This window comes from Periplaneta americana, chromosome 2, assembly GCF_040183065.1.
Source record: "Periplaneta americana isolate PAMFEO1 chromosome 2, P.americana_PAMFEO1_priV1, whole genome shotgun sequence".
In the NCBI taxonomy this organism is placed as follows: Eukaryota; Metazoa; Arthropoda; class Insecta; order Blattodea; family Blattidae; genus Periplaneta; species Periplaneta americana.
Window position 1 is genome coordinate 111659337 of NC_091118.1, and position 22282 is coordinate 111681618.

Genomic DNA, 22282 nt, shown 5'->3' on the forward strand with positions numbered 1-22282 from the left:
AATGTCAAGTGACCTAGGCACTAATTTCTTAATGATCGAACATTTTTCAGACTTTGAAACTTTCCAACATTCGGGAAAGGGAATGCCGCTGTTTATAACCGGTCATAAAAATTGCCTGCAAGCTGATTACAACAATGGACGGCGAATCCTCTCTTCTCAAAACTGTGCTGCAGATTTCAGTGAACAATAATTGAAAGGTGCTCTGCAATAATAAGGTATGTGCATACACCTCGGTATAGTCGCCACAATTAATGTATCAAAACAAATTCAATAACAAGATTTTGAAGAATTATACATGAAACTTATAAACTATCAATAATACTAATTCAAAAACACAAATTTGCAGAGGTCTTTCTTTGTTAATTAAAACAATATTACTTTTACTCATTGCGAAACATTTCTTCTTACACATAGCTTGTTATTGCAGAGCACCCATCAATTAGCTGGGAAGTGTGAATAATATTTTTTCACTTAAATTGAAAAGTAAAGCAGTCTGTATCCGGTTCTCGATACTGAATAACCATAGTGAATACTGTATCTTCACAAATTCGCATTGCAATGTTTTTAGTTATAGGCATACAGATTTAAATATTAATAAATAAAAGACAGGACACTTCGGTTAATTTTGGTATTAAGAAATTTCGTAATGAAGGTGTCTGTGACGCAACAACTAGTGATACAACACCAAGTCCACAGAGCGATATCCAGGATAAGCAAAAGGAGAGGAAAACTTCCAGCACGCAGAAGAAAAAGTTTGCGTTTACACGTAGGTACACGGAGAACTACTTAAAATTTGATTTCATACAATGCCCTAACACTGACCAATTGCCACGAATTCAATGTATTGTATGTGCTACTGTTTTGGGGAATGAAGCTATGAAGCCATCGCGACTTTTTCGACATTTCAACACAAAACATTTCGATTTAATCAACAAACCCTCTGAATTCTTCATGCGTAAAAGAGATGCATTTGAAATAGAAAATAAAATTACTTCAGTCGTACTCAGATTATACAGGGTAATTAAAAAAGAATGGTGCAAAACTATAGCTCATTTATTGTTTACTGAAATCACTTACAGAAACAAAAGTGGCATGAAATGATAGACAAACTTCTAAAGTTTGCATGGACATTATAAGTGTTGAATATGAGCACCACAGGTGACACGCAGATATCTAACCGGTACTCCATTTCTTCCCAGACGCGAGTCAACATATCCTCGGTTATCAGGTCCACTGCAGCAGAGATGTGTCGCTTCAAATCATTCAGGTCCTGTGGTAATGGGGGAACATACACAACATCCTTCACGAACGCTCACAAAAAGAAGACACAAGCTGTTAGATCAGGTGATCTCGAAGGCCAAGTCAGCATTGCCAAATTCTGATTCCCAGTGCGGCCGATCCACATCCTGGTCCGGTGTCATTCAGGTGCTTGCGGACATCATGATGGTAATGAGGAGCACCATCTTGTTGAAAAATTGCATTAGGAAGGTCTTCCTCTAGTTGAGCTATTAACCATTCTGTTAACATGTTCAGGTAGGTATGGCCAGTGACAGTACGCTCGGCAAAAAAAGAAGGGTCCATACACTTTGTGTCTGCTAATCGCGCAAAACAAGTTTAATTCGAGGTAGCCATTTTCTCTATCGACTAAATGTAAACAAAACCTAGCGCCTCTACCGGCTTTTACGTAAACTGTGTGCAACTACAAACAGTAGACAAGCGAACTTAAGTTCTTCTATCGCCTAGGGCCTCTAGCGGCTTTTGCGTAAACTACAACTACAAACATAGACAAGCGAACTTAAAAGGTTCTTCTATCATTTCATGCCACTTTTGTTTCTGTATGTCATTTCAGTAAAGAATAAATGAGCTTTAGTTTTGCACCATTCTTTTTTAATTACTCTGTATTATAGCAGCAGACTACTTCAGCAGTCTCAGATATAATTGCAACCCACTTGAAGATGTCGTTATCGTTTGAAAAGTGTTATTCCCAACATTAGATCCCGGAGGAAAAATATGTGAATTGTGAATCCTTTTTTTGAACTCTAAGAGACGGTCCTTTCTCAAGAAGGAACTCGCCAACTTCTTGAATTATCATCAGACAAAGGACTGCAAAGTACTTTTAAATCTGTGAGTAATTCAAAATTCTGGATAAGAACAAAAATGATTATCCAAATTTATATGAAATAGCAGTTATATTTCTTCTTTTTTCCACCACATATTTTTCTGAAACTGCATTTCCTGCCATGACCGTGTGCTTGAAACGAAAGAAAGGGAACCGCCTCCAACTTTCCGACTGTCTCCGTTTGGATATCACTTCAATTCATCCAAAAATTAACAAGATAACGGACAGAAAACAGCAACAAAAGGCTCACTGGTCTCGCTACAATCTTAGAAATTCTCTGGTGTAATAAAAATCAAAGTAAACTAAGCACTAAAACTAACTTTTTCAATAACTTATAATAATTATTGCTGTGTTCATGGGCTACGTTTTCAAATTAATATTTATTAGTGTTAGGACTAGTGTTTAGATTTGAGAGATTCACACATTTTATAGGCCTACATAAAATATAAAAACGTTTGGCGTATGTATATATGTATATATGATAAGTGTTTCGCCAACATATTAACATCCTTCTGCTGCTTCTTTTGATTAATTGAATTCTGTGGTGAATTACAGTGTAGCTATAATCATTCTTTCCATTGGCATTTCTTTTTTAAACAAACATAATTAAAATCAATTTAATAATACAATGACCAATAGGATACATTTTATAAGATTTGGTGGTCGAAAAGGGATTAATATGTAAATGAAAATTAGCATAAATTAATTAACGATGTTGGCTTGAGGAAACTGTAACATGCTAAAAAAATTTCATTAATTCAGTGAATGATAATTAATTAAATTATTTGTCAACAAGCCACACAGTTTCACAGTGTACCAATACTCTAAGTCTTAAGATTAGGCCATACTTTACTTAATATTCATGTTAGTTAAATGTATAAACTTTAAAACAGTTGGAAAGGTGTTTACGGGTAAATCTGTAGAAAAAATCGAAAAATCGAAAAATCGAAGGAGAATTGGGAGGAAAATTTAAAAGGTACGCAAACGCGTCCTTGCAAGGGGTTGGGGGCTGTACAAAACTAAATATGTGAGCTCCAAGCCTGTTGGCCACTAGTCTCACTCCGGGTTACGCTGCTCCCCTGAAGGAGCTCTAGAAAATTTTGAAGGGGAAGCCGAAATTGGACGTAACCTCTTAGGTACCACATACGCGAGGGGGGCTGAGATTGATCAATTGATCACTGAACGGGGCGAGGTGGAGTTGGCTGGTGTTTGCCGTTAGGATGGCAAGACGCCGTCATCTGTTGTTCGATGACAAGCAGGTGAAGGCCGTCGGAAGAAGCGCCGTGAAATCTAAGCTGCAATTTGAGAGGTCCCTGTTTTTTCAATTTGCGACTTATTGAGTGACCTCGTATGTTTAATAGACTATTAATATTAATTAATAATCTGTAGAGACCGGGCCCTTGTCTTTATAGAAAAAATTTCCCGTGCCGCGGTCCCTCAAAGGTTGAGAACCACTGTTCCAACTGTTGTTTACATACATCCAAGCACAACACAACTCTTTATGAACCTATGGGCAACTAAGTGATTGTCATGTAAAATAGGATTTTTTCAACGTAACAAGGAAGTTGTACAAAATTAAACTATAATTAGAATTAAAAATTCGACCCTCACACGTACTAACATTGTAACTCACTTTCTTACATTTTTCAGAAGATGAAAATGAAGTTTTAAAATGATCGTGTAGAGTAACAATAAGATTTTACATACAATTGGGGAGGTTTAAAGTTACAATGATAGTACTGGAAGAAAAAGAAACAATTTAAGACCATATTAACTAGGACAACTCAAAACCATAAAAAATTGAGTTACAATATTAGTACTTGGGAGGGTCGAATTATATTAACAATTTCTGACAATTATTCATATTCGTTTAAAGGTAGCCGCACTGCTAACCAAACAACAAGAACGTCAGCTTTGCAGACCTCAGATCCGGGTTCAAGTTTCGAAATATCAAAGTAAATCTTGTACTGGAAAATAACTGATTTTGGATCATGTTATCGCACAACACTACCGTTTTCTCTGCCAAAATTCCAAAATTTCTCCAGTTTCATGACGTAATATAAATCCATTTCTCACCGTACACTATGAGAAACACTGAATACGAAAAAATAGTCCCTATTTCTGGCGCATTATTTCTAGAGAAGAAAATAATTACTACAAAAAAACATTTGTACAGACAATAGTGCTGTTGTGCACAGTTAATAAAAATATTGAGCGCATGTTGAAAACTAAGTGTGACTTGGGTTTCATAAAAATGACCGAGGAAGTGGAAGACAATTACAGACCAATTACTCATATATACGCATTAGTTCATCAATTTAGACTTTAAAGGCCGTATTCATAGACATTCTTAGCTCAGGCTTCCGGTGGATGATCAGCGAACTAACGTTTATCGTATTCATAAACCAGTGTTAGCGATATGATATGAATCCTGTACAAGTAATCAGTCGATAGCCGTGGGTAGTTTAGTTCGCTCGTAGCGCGGGCTAGCGAAATGTCTATGAATAGCACCCCTAAAGTTTAAATTACAGATTATCTTTGTGACTGCGCTAATCTCCACTTAAATGGTGTCTCAAATAAGAGACAGTTATGTTATGACTCAAGACGAACTGTCACCAGTCTTCCAGATTAGCAGGCAACCTTCGTTGGCAAGACATAAAAGTCGCATATAGTCTTAATTTTTATTTTGTTTTCTCTCAATGCATTACCACCTTATTCATTACTAAAAATTGGGTAATTAACAATAATTGTCCTCGACTCTAAGGGAATTCCATTGAAACACAACTCTGGGTTCGACATGAAATTGAAAGAAACAAAGAAAGAAAAAATATATAAATTCTTATTACAGACCAGGAGTCACGCTTAAAATTATAGTAACAACATGCCACAACAACACATCAAAGAAATCCTCCAAATTACAGACACTATCACCAAGCAAAGTTACTTCAATACAACAACAAATACTACACTCAAACCGAAGACTTATCCATGGGATCACTCATCTCCAGCATCCTAGCCGAAATTTACATACACAACATAGAACAGACACAGATTCTAAACAAACACAACAACAAACACGCAGACATCATCATATACTGGCACAGATACGTAGACGACATACTAATAATATAGCCTACAAAGGAATCAAAAGATAGATTGAAAATCTATACAAACACAAAAACAAAATACATCCGAAACTACACTAGAAATAGAAAACAACAAATCCATAAATTTCTTAGACATCACAATAACAAAAACAGACGACAAACATATTCAAAATATACAGGAAACCCACTACCACGGTAAAACACACACACACACACACACACACACACAACACTTCCAATTACTCCACACAAAACAAACACGCAGCATTCCGATCCATTACATAGACTCATCAACATTCCTATGAGCCAACAAGACTAAGAAGAAATACACATCAGATATAGCCTATAGCACAGGAAAATGGATACAACCCCATTATTTATTCAGTTATTCATGTATTCGTTTATTCATCAATTCATTCATTCCATCCACTCATCCATCATTCCATCTACCCATCCATGTATTTATTTATTTATCTCTCTATTTATCTATATATGTATTTATCTATATGCTTATCTATATATTTATTTATCTATTTACCTATTTATCTATCTATTTGTTTATTTAGTTTGCTAATAATTGTAACATAAAATATCATACAAACAAAAAAAAAGTTTAGCTCACCCCTGAAAGAGTAGAACTCGTGCTCAGGGCGGATCCCTGAATTGAAACTAAGAAGTACATAATACAATTTGTCTTATGTCTACTACACAATAAGAATATATAAATTTAAATTTACAATTTTCATTATTTATAAAATCCATACATAACATTTTTAATTTAATACTATAACTATTAGAATTGACAAGATTAAGATATTTAAATATAAATTTGTTATATATTCTTGTGCCTAAATTATCACTATGATTAAATACTGTAGCAGTATTGCATTTTGGTTCAAACAATCTTAAAGAATTCATACCTTTTGTTTCATAACTATAAGAATACAATTCAAAATCATTTCGATTTTTATGTATGATTTTTTTAAATACAATAATATATTAAATTTGTCTTATTTTAAGAACATTAAAGTCTAAAAACAATTTTTGAGATGGAAAATCAATAGGTTTATGATGACATATTTTAATTATTTTCTTCTGTAATAAACAAAGTGGATTAAAATTGGTTTTAAATGAGCTACCCCATCCTATAATTCCATACATAATTACCGATTGAAATAAAGTTAAGTATATTGTGAGTAATAAATTTATGGACATGTAATTCCTCAATAAAACAAAATAATACATTATTTTACGCAATTTATTACAAAGGTAATTAATGTGTTGGTTCCATTTTAAACGATTGTCAATAATTATGCCTAAATATTTAACTTCAGAGGACTCCTTAATAATCGGACATTTACAATGTATAAGTCAACAATTAGAGTTATGTAATTTAATACTTAATACAACTGTAGGAGGTTTGTTACATTTTTCAGATAATGAAAATGGAATAATTATGGTTTTATTTTCGTTGATAGGAATTGTGATAATTTATGCCAAACCATTTTTTTATTCATTTAAGTCCACATAAGAAATTCTAAACACAAATAAGAAAACGCAACACAAACACAAGAACAAAACAAATACATCAATTAACATACGAAAACAAGAACACATACAAGATTTCATCTTTCTAGAAACTAAAATGCAACTTTGTATACAGAACACAGAATATACTACAAAAACATTTTAACACACAGACAAGAAACACAAATAAATACAACTTACCAGGTGCATACAAACTATCATGCAATAGTTGCAACAACTTCTACCATTGGACAGACTGGAAAATCATTTCAAACACGTTATAAGGGACATATCACAGTCATAACCAAATTACGCAACAATTGAACCTACGCAGAACACATCACAAACTCCAATCACAACTACAGCAACAAACACCAACATGAAAATACTACACATCGAGCCAAAAAAAAAAAAAAAAAAAAAAAAAAAAAAAAAAAAAAAAAAAAAACTTGACACTCTAGGGGGCAATATGAAATTTACAAACATCCTGAACACTCTTCTGAATTTTAAAACATACACCCTTCTCGACACAACCATGAACACACATCACCACAACAGGAAACCAGAAGATAGCGCGGGACCTTCACTAGGCTTTCGACAATGAAGAATAACACTTCGAAACTAGTCAGCCAGGTAATTACCTACAAATTAACACAGTAAATAAGTTTTAAAGTTAATCAGCGATTATTTTCAGTTCATTTTAAGAATGTACAAAATATACTTAATATTGTACTTGTTTTTGGAAATTAGAATACAATTCCACATAACTAATATCCGGCTTAAGACTGCTTTCTGGAAATGTATTAAGAGTGTGACTTAATATATGGGATCCATTTTAAAAATTGATTCCGTACTTCAAACAGTAAAATTAGGTTATATGTATACTATACACGTGTCCAACCTGACTTCGTTTTCGACTTACAAATACTCATAATTCTGTGTTCCATTAACTCTACCAAAAAACCTAACACGTATAGCTTAACTTTATTTAATTGTTCATACGTTGTAACACCTCATCACTGAAAGGAAGAAAATCTTGTTTAAATTCTTTAATTAAGGTAAATGTAAATAAATTATATCGGTAGGATTAATTTATGATTAATCCACCGATCCCATCTTTCTGTATGTGAGATTAACAGAAGAGTTTACGTAAATTGCCACTGTAGAATTATTTCAATTTCCAAAGTACACAGTTACATATGCTATTGAAATAAGTTATCCTTAATGTCATAATTTTCATGTGACTTATGCACGATAATATTTCGCCTCAAGTCAGCAAAGCAACTGAATGACTAATTTCCTAACAAGTGGATAGGTCAGGGAGGCTACATTGCGTGACTTGCTCGTTCTCAAAGATTAAATTTATTGAATTATCTCTAGGGAAATCTTCCAAGCTATTTTCCATGTAACGTCCATCAATAGCATTAAAACTTTGCCAACCTATTCATCAAATTATCCAGGATATCTTAAGCATATTTACCACTCTGTAGAAAACACTTAAACAAGAATGAGTGCAGTAAAGCTGACACGTACATTGTACTTTCTCATTATACATTTTCCATATTTCATAAAAATTTCAGTTCTAATTATATAGTGAATCTCCAGAATTTACAAATAACCCTATTGCAATGAGATATATTAGGATTATAGTTAAAATGAATAACAAACTAAGCATAGTTCTAATAATTATTATAGGAATTGCTTTTCTGAAGAAGGTGCTATAACTTACAAGCAAACGTTCTGATGGGGGCAGATAAACAAGTTAAATGTTTTTCTTCCACCATGTTAATAATGTCAAAAGAAGTGCTTTTACAAATTTTGGCCACTCGACCGCAATTACGAGGACCGTAAAAACGTAACTTCGCCATGGGCCGTTAACAGAAAAAAACACAATTTCATTGGACAAATTTATTGGAACAAACACAGCAATTGTTGAGCTATTTTTCAACATATTTTCCATCGGAATTGAGACATTTCTCATATCATGGGATCGACAGAGAGAGGAGCAGACGCAGTCAAATGCTGGTTCCGATCTGAGGCGGCTGATTTCTACGACACAAAAATTGATCCCATGGTATGACAAATGTCTTAATTCCAGTGGGGGATGTGTTGACAAACATCTATTTCAATGTATCTATTTCAATAAATATTTCCATGCAATTATGCTTCTTTCTATAAACGGCCCCAGAGAAAATCACTTTCTGGACGGCCTCGTAATTGCGGTCGAGTGGCCAAAATTTGTACAAGCACTTCTTTTGACATTATTAACATGGTGGAAGAAAAAAAATTAACTTATTTATCTGCCCCATCAGAACGTTTGCTTGTTAGTCATCTGCAAATAGGAAATAATCATTCCCATTTCACTTACCATAAAATGTTCTTCTAAAATATTCTGCTATTTATTCCTGACGTCGCCTAAGTATGAATGACAGAATATTTTAAAATAACATTTTATGGTAATGAAAGACTTACGTGAAATGAAGGTAAAAGGCAGAAAATACGTATTATAGATTTAAAGGATCCCATATAAGCAGAAACTTAGCTGAAGGTAAATATGTATAAACTTAAATCTATAGGCAAATCTCCACATGTGAAAATATTGAGACTTTTGACCTTGAGGCACGTCTTCAGAGTTCTGGATCTGCTTGAATTTTTCCGACTGTAGCATTCTCCATATTAAGCGAGAGATTAAATGAACATAGAAAACAATTCTGCTGGTATGTGATCGAGATATCGTCACCATTTCGTTTCAACCAGTTCTCTGTAGCGAAATGGGAGCAAGCTATGAAAGTATAGATTTGAGAAACTATTCTTACACATTTCTTTGAATATGGGACCGTGAAGGAATATAATTTCTCGAATGATCGCATACCTCCACGAAGAATTAGACCTATTGATTTCAATGATCTCTTACGGCTTCTCTGTGAACTTAAATATAGAAGGTAATTCTGAGTGTGTACGGGACAATCATTCAACCTCCCTGAGGTGAGTCTGTACAGATAAGTCTCCGATAACTCCTTGCGTGTATAAGGTCCTTAAGATTTGCTAACAATGCATGACGTTATGGTTTCGGATTGGTTAACATACGATCGTTATAACGACGCATCCCAAATAACTTCAAGTTGAGAGAAAATTTTAATCGATGTAGCTATAGAAAACTAAGAAACTGGCTGAATATTACAACTTTTCAGTTGACAAACGCCAAATCCATGACGAAAAAACTGAGATTGAACCACTAAAACTGAAATCTCTTGATTGTTAATGTTTAGTCATCTGTCCGGAAACAGGTCTGGACCTCACAAATGATACCAAGATAGCACCACTTATAAGGCAATTAGGCCAGGAGATAATGGGGCAGGGTGGCCAGTTTCTTTCTCCCTCCATTGCGTACATCGCCGACTAGCTACATATTACACTAGTCAGACTTCAGATGCATACAAACAATTGTTCTTCCTCTAACACATATCGTCAAGTGAGATGTACTGTCTGATAATTATCAGATAATTATAATAGGCTCTTTATTATACAGAATGTTTCAGGAGGATTAGTAAATATTTTAAGGGGTGATAGTATGGAATGTTCTGAGTAAAAACTGTCCATATGAACATGTGTCCAATTTTTATTGGGTACAGAGATACGCTGTTAGAATGTAACCCAAGAAGGTGTTAAGCAAAGGCAAATGATTACGTTCAAAGTTGAGTTTCATAAATTCCACCACTGACTTCAATACACTTTCGACTTCTCTTGACAATACTACGTGTCACTCTTCTGAGGTCGTCCTGGCGTTCTTTTATGAGGGCAGCGTTATTCATAATCGGAACGATTAAATCGGTCTTGTGTTTACTTTTTTTTGTACACTTCGCCTTTCAACCATCCCCACAGGCAAAAATCTAAAGGTTTAAGGTCCGGGGACCTTGGTGACCAAGAAACGTGATCATATCTGCCGATCTATCTTCCAGGGAATGTTAGGTTTAGATGATGTATCATCTGACGACTAGAATCTGCAGGGGCTCCGTCATGCTGGAAGAACATACCCATCCTTGTGACCAAAGGAACCTCTTCCAATAATGCTGGAAGCTCGTTTTGAAGAAAGTCTAGATAACAGGGCTCTATAAGACGATGCGGTAACACAACAGGCCCAAGCAACTGATTGTGTATCACACCATACCACACATTTACAGAGAAGCGGTCTTGAAAATTTGTCTCCACAATGGCATGTGGGTTTTCTTCGGACCACTGATATGAGTTACAAGTGAAAGTGGTTTCATCAGTGAAGAGTAGGAATGGGATTACTTCGCGATTTGAAAGTAGCCAACACACGAAACGAAAGTGCATTGAACGTAATCATTTGCCTTTGCTTAACACCTTCTTGGGTTACATTCTAACAGCTATATCTCTGTACCCAATAAAAATTGGACACATGTTTATATCAACTTTTTTTACTCAGAATAGTCCTTACTATCACCCCCTAAAATATTTACTATTCCTCCTGAAACATTTTGTATACCACGAAATTTTGCACAGAATCTGACAAACAATTAGGACACGCAGAAATATGGAAAATACAAGACAGTTGATTATTTCAAACTGCTCATATCCTTCAGGAAGTTCTGCAGAAGGAATTCATACTCTTGACATACGGAAATAGCACTTTCCTAGACTGTAGACTGAAGCAACCTTAAGTGAATTTTCGATTTCAAATCGATATATTACACTTATGATCGACAAGAGATGATAATATTATTATAATACCATCTTGTGTCACACTATTCAGCACTGAGATGGAATGTAATGCAATATTAAATACCCTCTGGATGTTGCAGATGTGGGATAGCTCACTATCTCACTGAATCATTCATATTTGATGTCACCTGAGGTTGTATCAAGAAACGACCGTGCACAGTTTGTTTCTGTCACACAGCGAACAGATTAGCTTCTGGATGTGAAGACGAGATGTCACTGTCTTGGTAGTCATGGCAACGTGACGTCAGTTGTCATATTGTAGAGGGAGAGAGATGTATACAACGCTGAACATTGTTCGAGTGTTTAATTCTGTCTGTAGTTGGGTATAGGCAACATAACGCGAGAGTGCGAACTAATTATGTGAGCTTCTGCGCCTATTCTGTTTCATCTCCATCTTCTCACTTCCCTTTACACCCTTTATCATCATTCAGTTCCTCCTCTTCCAAAACGTGTCTCTTCACCTTTCTGCTCCAGCTCCTCTTACTTCTCCCTTCTTCCCTCTCCCCATTTCATATTTTCCTACAATCCAAACCTTACGCCCCTGTCTTTCCTTCTTTACAGTTCTTCTCACACATTTTCTCCTCATAATAATATACACTTCGTCTATAGTTTCTCTACCTCTTCTTTCGTCGTTATATTCTTACTCCTTTAACACTTGCTTATTTGTCCTTCCTTGTATCCCATATCGTCTATTTTGTTATATTTTTCATTCTTCCACTTCTTTTCTTTCATCCAATTTTATACATTCTTCCATTCCGTTCCTCTCTATCCTTCTTCCATTTTATACCCTATCCCCTTTCCAATATATTCTCTATTTCTCCATATCCTATGCATTCTTTAACCCCATCTGTTTCTCTTAATGACACGATTTTTCAAATTCTATTTTTGACATTGTTCTTACCAGAATTAAGGAGACCGTTCTTCTGCAACCCCTATTAGGGGCGGTTATATTTTTTGTATTTACAAAAATGTATATATTATTGTATGGAAACTCTCTACCGGTTAACACGTTAAAATTAGTAATACATAAATAAAATAAATAAGTTATTATTCCATATAATACGGAAGTAGCTAGTCTTCAAATAACTGCCATGTATCGTCTATGATTCGCATCAGTTGCAACATCAGAACATGCAACCAGGCAACCAGTGGTAGTAGTGAGGGAGTGAGGCTCTTTGCGTATGCACCCTCGTCGTATGCTCAACCCTAACTTCTGCTTTTAATCAAGAATTCATCAGTAGCCATGAAAGTCTTAATCAAGATTATGCTATTGATCCAGGTGCCGAGGTTTACCTCATGTAACAACATTCAATCAACTTATAAATTTACTTATTGACTTTGTCGAATTCCTACAAAACTTGGGATGTTACAATATTCTATCAGTTTATAAGTTTATCAATTATTCCTTATCTTCTTGTACCGTTTTATGTCACTGAAAAACATACCAGTTATGAAGACTAGCTATTTCCATATTATAATATGAAATAATAACTCAAGGATCCAGAATTTAATCTCCAGTGCTAGGTTCAATCATATATCTCATTTAGTTAATAGCCAGTCAGTAAATAAGAGAAGGTTTTAATCCTGGTAATTCCTGTGATACTGTATTAGTGACGGGACATGCAACCATATGGTCGACATTGGGTCAGAACTTAAAAATTTAATAGCACATTGAACAAAATTAACGTAAAGTTAAACACAAATAAGAAATAATTACTAAAAATAATTTGAATAAGTTGCACTTATACAGGGTGTAAGGGGTATAAGTGCCATTATTTTAACTGATGATTGTTTATGTCATAAAGGAAGAAAAAATGTCCTCATAATTTTTTTCTAATTGCAATATTTAACTAATTATTAAAGTTTATAATATGAGGCGTTTAGCAATGTTGCTGGATGGGGAGGAGGGAGTTTACAAGTACACGGTACAGCTCAAGCGGATACAGACATACCGGTACAAAACAGATACTCTGTTCTAATGCAAAGGCGGACCGTTGTTTACATAAAAAGAACAGCAAATACAAACTTTCAATCTCATTAATATAACTTTATGGTAAATTGCCATTTTATTTAACAATATTTGCAATATTGGTCCATTTCTTTATTGTACGTTTAAAAAATAAACAATAATGGTTTACTGCACAAAACTACACGAACTTCCATAAAGCAGTACCATTTTTTAAGAAATTTCTGTTTGTGTGATTTTCGAAACGAGGCAGGAGACTAATTTGTAATAATCGTTGAGAAACCGCTACAAAAGTTCGCCGATTAGACAACCTTCACTGCGGAAAACGTTGACGGTACATCCTTCTTGCCTCACTTGAATTACGACGACTTTCTCCATAAATTAATGACATATGATATTCCTAAACTGTGAATGACATCAAGTTTTGTTATCGAATACCTGGTACCGAACTCTCATCCGCTCGGCAGTACACCTATGGACAGGGAGCTTGAACTCTGTGCAGAGTACTGCCTGCTGAACACGTTGCCACGTCTCTCACGCCAGAATATTAACAAATTTAATAACGCAATTTTAATTTCACGAAAACTTAACAGAACACACAAATATCTATTTAAACTAATATTAACTCTTTGCTAGATATACGTACTGATGTAATTGGTTTCGTAATTTTACTAACGATATAAGCAGTATAATGCGAATAAAATGAGGAGAAATAATTTTTCTGGGAAAACTATCAAGTTTTGACCCTATGTTGTATGGACATTTTTTGATTCTGTAGATCGTCCCCGACGACTGTGAAAAGGACGGCACTTATACTCCTTACAGCCTGTATAATATTACGAAAGTAAAAATAATTATACCGTGTGATTCAAAAGTATGTATAAATAGTTTAAGGATTTAAGGGATAGCACAGCGGACACAACTGATACATTTTTTCCACATGGTCTCAGCGCTACATTGTTACTCCCCTGGAGGAGATTACCTTGGCAGTGAGACAACGCATGTGATTTCAACATGACACGAGATCAGCAGACCTCACTAGCCTAGTCTGGATTACTTTTTATGGTGTTATTTTAATATATTAGTGTACGTCATGCCGGTGAATGACGAGGAGGAAAATTGAGGAATGGGATTGTGACCGCAGTGAACAAGATTCGTGCTACTCCTGGTATCTTTGCGGGAGTCCGACAATCAATGGTTCAGCATTCTGAGCTCTGTTTTGAAGGTCAATGATGGTGACTTCGAGCACCTCCTGTAGCTGTGCAACGGATTGGCGGACAACAGCTGTATACCTTATTTTATTTCAAGAAGTGCAGTTCGGTGTTCAAATAAGCCACCGAACTGCACTGCTTGAAATAAAATAAGGTATACCTAGTAGAGTGATGTACCATGTGTGGCACTATTCTATCGAATTTAGCATCGTCTACAGGGCTAACAACGCAATATGTCTCGCAATAAAATATTCGTTGTGCTCCTTTCTGCCGCCTATTAAATTTGTTCCACAATCTTTTGAATCACTCAGTGGTTAAAGTTTAATATTTTTTAATTGGCAGCTTATTCTGCTTCTGGTTAGCTCGTGTATCCAAAGATCTATGATTAGGGAGATATACGTGTAAGAAATTAAAAGTATGAGGTTGTGTTGTCATTAGGCAAAGATCTAAATCACACCAGGTTACTATAAATGAGTAAAACTATAAAAACCGAGGATTCGATATGGAATTATATTAGTCCTTTTTCAATCGGCTATTTTAGCGTTTTGTGAGATGGTATTTCACGAGACGAATCCTTAAGATCCCACATTTGATCTACCATTAGTCATTTTTCAATCGGTCATTTAACGACACGGTATGAACTTAGAGGTTATTTAGCATCATTGGACTTGGTGATAGCGTAATGGTATTTCTAAAAGACGTCGGATTACCTACCCTAACTAGAGAGTTTTCATACTCCGCCTGTCCGTAATTCGTTAATGCTATAGTCACGTTAGTAGTGACCTATTGATGACCTATATACAGAGTAATTCGCAATTGTATATTATAAAGTATTGCAGAGTATTCTATATTCCAAAATAAACCGATTTTGTCCTATAAGCATATAGCCGTGACAGCTTTGTTATCGAGATATAGCGGGACGCGCGAGCTGGAGTTACGTCGAAGCTCTTCATGCATCACAGAGACAACAGTCTACAGTACACAGTAAGTACAAATGAAGAGAGACAGTCAACAGGTGCTGCGTATTTGGACTTTCCGCAGACTGAACTACTACAACAAATGGGCACTGTACCACTGACAACACGGTTGAACATGTGGCTACTTTAAGTTGGTGAGCCTGCTCATTATCATCGTGCAGTGAGACAACATTTGAATAAACAATATCCAGGCAGCTGGATTGGATGCAACGGGCTTATTGCATGGCCGGCGCGATCGCCTCATTTACCTTCCTGCGACTTCTAGTTGTGGGGCTACATGAAGGGACGAGTTTACTCTCAGCTACACGCCAAGAGAGAGTTTCTGTTGAGTGCAATTGTGGCTGCAAGAAATACAATTTGGGACATGCCTAATATCGTCCAAGACAGTCATGACGGCGGAGGACGGAATTGTGTTGTGAAGTGAATAGTGGACATTTCGAGCATTTTCTGTGAACTTGCAATGTAAATAACCACGTCAATAAACAGCATTCTCAGAAAAGTACGTTGTCTTTTTCTAACTGTTCCAATTATTATCTCCATAACGAAATGGGCACGACCATAAGTTTATACGACAAAATATGTTACCTTTTTAGTACAGAATATTCTGCAGTACTTTATACTACACAATTGTGAAGCACTTGTATATATTAAGTACTGTACCAAAATAAAAGTTTTCGCAATAACCTTTGCGCTTTCGGTAAATTTGCTTGTCGCGCACATTTCTTTCTCTGGTTCATTTGTTTATTGTTGTATATTTCTTATTAATAATAGAATGGAAGAAATTCTATAAATTGTGGCGAGATCTAAAATAAAACAAATCGCATTCTAAAAAAATGTGAGGTTATTATAGTGCAAGAGTAATAATGTTGCAGGAATATTGTTTTATAAAATGACTATCAAATGTTATGTTGAGACCATGGCTGGATAAAGTATTACTTTTAAATAGCTATGTAACATAGCATATCTGCGAGGTAAGGGATGGTAAAAACCACAGCTGGCTTAGCTTGGCTTTACTCCTAGCCTTCACATTCCGACAGTAAAAGCCCTGTCCTTTTATAATGTGATCGGCAAAGAAAGTCAGAAAGGCAACATAAGGAGATGTCAGAAGTTGTTTTGAACTTAACATCCAGCATCTCCAGCTCATCTCGAAAGACTTTTCTCCAATTGGTCTTTTGTCCAATAATATCACAAGAAACCGGATTAGCTTCGACCGTTCAAAGCAACTGCCTCAAATATATTAGTTGCAATTAAGCTGCAGAACTGTAACAGTGATTAATATTAATGTGATTAAGAGTATGTGAGAATGAGAATTATGAATTTATGAAGTGAAAAATAACTTTTCAGTGAAAATTAAAATAAAAAAGTGTTAATCAATGACATTTTGAGTAGTAAAAATAAAATCATGTACATTTAAAAATAAGTATTTACATGTTCTCTTCAATCACCAGCTTTACCTTTTGAACATAACAATTAAATTTATTTATTTTCTACAGTTGTACACATATGAAAGTACGCTCAAGGAATTTAAAGCTGTTACTAAAATTTTGAAATTCAATCCAAATAACTAAAGCAAGTAGTAGGCCTAGATAGGCCAGTTTTCTCAATTTAAAACAATAGTTACAAAAATATATATTGTTCTATTATGTTAATAGTTGGCTGCATAAATAATCTTTAGAAAATAATTGTTTCCTGCTTAAATATATAAGAAAATTAAAGTTTAAAATATAATATAATTAAAATAGTTCTTTTATTATTAATATACAAAAGAAAATTTGTGTTTTATGTTTGTTTGAAAAACTAGTTTCCCAGATCAAATAAATTACCACTAAATTGCGTGTAATTTGTGCAAAAAAGTAACAAGTAAATTACCTTGCCAGCCTGATTTTAACCCAGCCAGGCGCAACCTCAAATAACTACGTAGATCACCTCATTACCTTAACATTATTCTTACTTCTTATAAGGAAGCCCCGAAAAAGAAAGTTCAAACAGGTAATCAGTCCAAGCGGGATGCAACCCATGCCCGATTACAACCTCGCAGCACGAGACCCGCTTGCTGACCCTGGACAAAGTCGGTGACCTAACACTTTTTAAAGTTCCAAACTTTGAACTCTGTCTACAATATTGGTCAACTAGACATAAATTAAATTTGTCAATTCTTGAACAAAGTTGAACTCTTAGGGTGCTATTCATAGACATTTCGCAGCACGCGCTACGAGCGTGCTAAACTAGCCCCGGCTATCCACTGGTTACTTGTACAGAATTCAAATCATATCCTATCGCTAACACTGGTTTATGAATACGAAAAACGTTAGTTCGCTGATCATCCACCGAAAGCCCGCGCTAAAAATGTCTATGAATACGGCCCTAAATGGCTATTTAACGACAATATGTGTCTAATTCGAGTTATATCACGTCGATAGAATTGGAGATAGCAATTCTCAAAGTGATATCTGAGTTGCCACGCGTCTCTGGCAAACACATCGGCAGAGCGTCGAAACAAAGACAATTAATACTCCTCGGTAGGGACGGTCCCCCATTACTCACAAGACAACTGCCAGTGTCACTTAAAATCTCGCAAAAACTAGCCGTCATACAGCGCTCCGCCCGCTGACAATTTTTCTTGAGTGTGGAGAGGCATCAATCATGCAAATCTCCATAGAAACAAAACAAAGCAGAATCATGTCGCGAAGCAGTAATTCAGGCAATGTCGTGATCGTCTGCCTAAATTCTGAAAATCCCTTGCCTTCATTGTAAGATTACTATTCCTTTTGAGCATCCTGATTGTTGGATACGAGGTTCGGAATTCAAACCCGTCCGAGGGCGATACACTTTTACAATGGGTCTCTCCGAATGAAAAGTAAATCCATAGGTTCCATATTGTAGATTTATGTACTTGTGCGTGGTTATTTAACGACGCTGTATCAACTAAGTTATTTAGAGTCCATGGGAATGGTGATAACGAGATGGTATTTGGCGAGATGAGGCCGAGGATTCGCTATAGATTACCTGACATTCGCCTTACTGTTGAGGAAAACCTCGGAAAAAATTCAACTAGTAATCAACCCAAGCGGGGATCGAACCTGCGCCCGAGCGCAAATCCGGATCTGTAGGCAAGCGTCTTAGTCGACTAAACTACGCCGGTGGCTATATTGTAGATTTACGGCACATAAACAATCGTCTCGCTGCTAGAAAACTCAAGGAAAAAACTCGTCAGTCATTTCTCGTCCACGTTTAATTTCGACACCGAACACTGTCTACAAATGAAAGCGTCGTTAAATAAATTACCACCGCTACTACTGATTTTCCTTTGCCGGCGTGTGCATAGGAAATAAAAATGAACAATTTTGTCTTAACTCTGTTTTTTAAATATGTGGTGAAAAAAATATATCTAAGTTTGTCTTGTGTTACAAAATATGGCTCAAAGTTATTACTATTTCTGGGTACACAAATGACATAGAACAATTTGTTACTTTCTAGCATTAAAATTACTTCATAACAATATGTTCTACTGTTTCACATCATTTTCTGCCGCTTGGCACCAATTTCAAAAAGCCAATTATGGAACACAAACACACTGCAACGCGGAAAATTTCAAATTATAAACAAAACATTTCCAATGAATTATGTTTCCACAAAAAAAACTATTTCAAATATAAAAAATAACACTAAATTTGCAAGAAGTGCACCTAAAAATATTACAGTAACTAAAAATAAAGATAAAAAACAACATTGAGTTGCTTACAACAAACCACGGCGTAGTCATGTGTATAAAGATAAAGTTCTCCAAAAATTCATGAAGATAATGTGAGAACTTTGAGATTAAAGGAGGCAACATATAGAAACTAAATTCAAAACATTCATGACGGACGACGACGACAACGACGACGACGACGTCGTCGGAGCAGTAGCAGTAGCAGTAGCAGTGGCGGTGGCGGTGGCGGTGGCGGTGGCGGTGGCGGTGGTGGTGGTGGTGGTGGTGGTGGTGGTGGTGGTGGTGGTGGTGGTGGTAGTAGTAGTAGTAGTAGTAGTAGTAGTAGTAGTAGTAGTAGTAGTAGTAGTAGCAGCAGCAATAATAAGTAAGTAGTAGCAGCAGCAGCAGCAATATTAGTATGGTATGGTATAATGTAGTATAGTATAGTATATTTTTATTTAACATGATAGAGATAAGGCCATCAGGCCTTCTCTTCCCTTCTACCAGGGGATTACAACTACAATATTAAGAATATAATTGCAGTTATAATCACAATTAATATTAAATTTACAATTAGGCTACAATAAAAATCTAAAAACTAAAAGATTACCTGATTAATAAAAGCTAGACAATTTAACACCAGAAGTTAAGAACAAAGAAAGAATTTATTTTACTGAAGTAAAATTTTATGTTTTAACGACACTAGCAACTGCCGAGGTCATATAAGCGTCTCCGGTGTGCCGAAATTTTGTCCCGCAGGAGTTCTTTTACATGCCACTAAATCTAGTGACATAAGCCTGTCGCATTTAAGCACACTTAAATGCCATCGATCTGGGCCGGAATCGAACGCGCAACCTCGGGCATAGAAGACCAGTGCTATGCCGCCTGTACCACCCATGGCGACTTTTACTGGAGAATAAATTAAACCTAGGATAATAAAATTATATAGTGATGAAATTACCGGATATTGAAATATTTTGTGATAGAATAAGATAACTATTTACAAGAAGCCATGTCTGAACGAGTCACAAGTACTTACAAAGAGCCTTGTAGGTTTGAGTTTCAATTCAGTTTCATTTCGACAGTTCCTGGTGCTAGCAGGTAGCGAATTCCAGAGTCTTGGTAGGGCTATTGTCAAAGAGAATGAGTATGAGGAGGTGTGATGGGATGATACTGTTAGTATTGTTTCATGGCGAGAGCGTGTGTTCAGATTGTGGTGGGAAGAAAGGTAAATGAAGAGAGACGACAGGTACGAAGGAATAGAAGCGTTCAAGATTTCGAAGAGAAGGAGAAGTGAATGTAAGTTTCTTTTCTTATCTAGTTTAAACCAACCTATTGCTTCCATAAATGGAATAATATAATCATATTTGCGAACATTGCTTACAAACCGTACACACAAATTATGAGCATGTTGAAGTTTCTACCAACTGAGCTACCCGGGAACTCTAACCGACACCGATCCAATTTTTCCTTCTAAGTCACACGGAGTTAGTGTGCACTTGAAGTTGGTTGCTTGATGGTTGTCAGCCCACTTTGAGGTCTGTGGATATAGAGGGGAAAAATTGGATCGGTGTCGGGTAGAGTTCCCGGGTAGCTCAGTTGGTAGAGCGTTGGTACTTTAAACCAAAGGTCCCGGGTTCGATGCCCGGCCCCGGAACAATTTTTCCTCGAAATTATTCAAATCAACTTTACACAGAGTTATACCTGAAATCTTGATTTGCGTCGTTCCTTAATATTTGTTTTCTAACATAAAACCAGATTGTATTTGTTACCATCCATCAAGTACAATGTGTTCCGTATAATCTGGTGAGTAATAACATATTTTAATTTCCATGATTTTTTTCATATCTCTAGTTTTGGGAGACATATTTGTTTAAAAGTGCACCCTCATGTACCTTTGAACACAAAACATCCTGTATCATGGAACATGTTCCAAAGTACACGACACTATCGGTTTTTGTTTTCCTTTTATTTTAAGATCATGTCACGAAGTAAGTCTGGAGTTAAGAGGCCCCCAATTGACCCGGATGCCTTGAAGAAAGCTGTTGAAGCAGTTATTGCTTCTTCAGGAAATAAAATCTAAATCAGAGAAGCCTGCTCTGGTTTATGATTGCAAATACATTTTAAATATGATTGTCAGTTTTCACAGCTATATTCCTACCTACAGTCTATATGTTCCAACTTATAAGAGAGTAGTTATGTTCCAAGGTACATGAACCTGTTGTACCTTTGAACATATTACATTTTATTTTTTCCATCCTTAATAGATGTGTAGAACAGGAAAATTTATACAGGAAGTTGTAAAGGAATCTTCAATAATTATTTAAAGCATTTTAATTTTAAAAATATAATTTCCCAAAATTAAAAAAAAATAAAATGTGAAAAGTATTTAAAGGTACAACAGTCTCCCCTAACATTCTAATATTGTCCGGGCCTTGGGCTTTCGTCTTGATGCGTCAGGTAGCTTCCATTACGTCAATAGGAGTGACACCGGTGAAATAGAATTTGTCTCGAGTTGGGGGAGCTGATTCAGGCAAAACTATGTATCTTTTATTGTGTCTTCTAAAATGGGGTCCTTTACAAAGTGTTCATTCAAGCTGTCAAGTAGGATGGGAATATCTACTTGTTCACTAGTCCTTCCAAATCCAATAGCCTTCAAATTTTTCCATAACTCGGAAGGGATGGTGTTGGGGGTCTATAAGTTTGTAAGAGTACTTGACTTTACAGTTTCTTATTAGTTGAGTCGTCCTATTTCTGAGGTGTTTATAGAAATTCAAATTTTCGTCATTTTTGTTGTCGGTGTATTTTCTATAAGCTAAGTCGCGTTCGACATCAGGCTGCGTATTTCAGTTGTCATCCAAGGGGATGAGTGCAGCCGATTAGAAACACCGGAGGAATACTCTTCTCTTGACCATCAACTCTGACGTCAGCCCACCTCAAA

General features: G+C 35.8%; 1 non-coding gene across 1 annotated transcript; it reads left to right on the top strand.

Moving 5' to 3' along the window:
- Positions 1–20925: 20925 nt before the first annotated feature.
- On the top strand, positions 20926–20998 carry TRNAK-UUU (transfer RNA lysine (anticodon UUU)). Its single transcript has one exon. It is a non-coding gene; the product is annotated as a tRNA-Lys (tRNA).
- The last annotated feature ends 1284 nt before the right edge of the window (positions 20999–22282 follow it).